General features: G+C 38.6%; 1 pseudogene; it reads right to left on the reverse strand.

Moving 5' to 3' along the window:
- Window positions 1–483: 483 nt before the first annotated feature.
- Window positions 484–1,451, reverse strand: LOC109461243 (intersectin-1-like; annotated as a pseudogene).
- Window positions 1,452–1,731: the final 280 nt, after the last annotated feature.

Consider the following 1,731-nt stretch of genomic DNA (forward strand, 5'->3'; position numbering starts at 1 on the left):
GTGACTGACGGGAAAAGATGGATTTACCTTAAGTGAGGACAAATGTCCAACTTTGTCCTACATCACCCAGGTCGGCTCACCTCACCCTGAAGTTTCCAATTCATACCCAAAAGAGAGATGTTCATTTCATATGAGTGGGCATCAGAAAGAGTCTCTCTGGTCCAAGCATTTGAGCAATGCCACAATGAAGATTCATTCAATCCAGGAAGCCCAAAAACATGCAGTGAATCTGGTTAGGTAGATTTATGCCTAGCAACAGAAGCGAGAAATGGCCTGGTTTGCCATGTAGTATTTGAACGTTTTCAAAAACAGACTTTTTTTTCTGAGAGTTAGAGAATTTTATTACTTCTATACAGAAGGGGTGTTTTCAAAACGATCATACACGTAAAAATAAAACTTAATATTGAAGAAAATAAAGTAGCAAACCATGAAACAGCCAAACATTATTCTAATGATATAAGAATGACACATTGTTATTTGAATTCATACTGGTTTCTTTTGCTGTCTCTGCATCTCCTTTTTTTCCATCTTTTTCTTTCCTTCATTGTTTCCCTTCGCATGCATTTTTTTCCCTGACTTCTCATTCTGTCCTACAGTTTTTACTCTAGCTCTTTTCTTTTTTCCCCAATTGCTAAACATTTTGCCTTTCACTGCCTTCATAATGAATAAGCCTGCCATGAAAGCAAGTGTCTTTAGCTGAATATTGGAAATATCAATCTCCTGTAGTTTTGATCTAGTTTCCTTCTCCTTCATCTAGTTAGTTCTTTTGCTTCTAAGGCTTTTTTGGGTGTAAGAAGTGAATCTCCGTGCAAACTGTTTTGCTGAACATGTTTTCATTGGTTATTGAGTATCTGCTTTTCTGGAATAAGTCTTCAAGAATTTACTGAGTCTCCTTTAATTGTGGCTCTAGATGGGTGATTTTGACAATTCTCAATGCTTTAGATTTGTTTGTACTCTCAATTTCTTCCCTCTGGGCAGTCAATCAACATCCGATATCTTGAAGTTTTCCTTCTAGTTAATGCTTTTTTTACCATTTAGACCTCGTAATTCAAATTCCAAAGTCTTTTTCTTTGATTTCTGTGCAACTATATCTTCTTGTTCTTTGTTTCTTTGATTTAATAGTCCTCGTCTTAGGTCCCATTCAAATTTGGTCCTATTCAAGTTCTCTCTGGCAGCCGCTCCTCTCTCCATTTATGTCCTCCTCTCTTCATCTCTCTGACGCCCTAGTTCCCGTTGCTTTTCTAGTTGCTTCTCCAACTCCAGTTGTCTTTTGTGCTCTTGTCCTTGGTGCTCCTGCTACTTGCTTTCCTGCTCTGCCCGCTCTAGCTTCTCTTCGAATGTTACAGGCAATTTCTTTTCTAGTTGTTGATCACCTTCTAAAACTGGTTCCTCTGATCTACTGAGGTTGGGCTTATGGCAGATATACCACTGCCAGACCAAACTCTTCTAAAGGAATGTATGAGGTATGATCACAAAATACGGTGAATGTTTACATTTAAAAAGTGTATTACAGTAAAAGACACGTTGCCAGTAATCCCCCTCTAAACACTCCCCCTCACTTTGAACACACGTATCCCAACGTTCTTGCCACTTTCTGAAGCAGTTCTGGAAGTCCTCTTTCGTGAGTGTCTTTACTTTATCCTCCATCATGACAACGCTCTGTGTCACATATCGCTTCTGGCATATGGCAATTTCTGTCAAATAAAAACATTATAATGTGTCCTCATCCAC

The sequence above is a fragment of the Rhinolophus sinicus genome, chromosome 18, assembly GCF_057876585.1.
Source record: "Rhinolophus sinicus isolate RSI-liver-muscle chromosome 18, RSI-T2T, whole genome shotgun sequence".
NCBI lineage: Eukaryota > Metazoa > Chordata > Mammalia > Chiroptera > Rhinolophidae > Rhinolophus > Rhinolophus sinicus.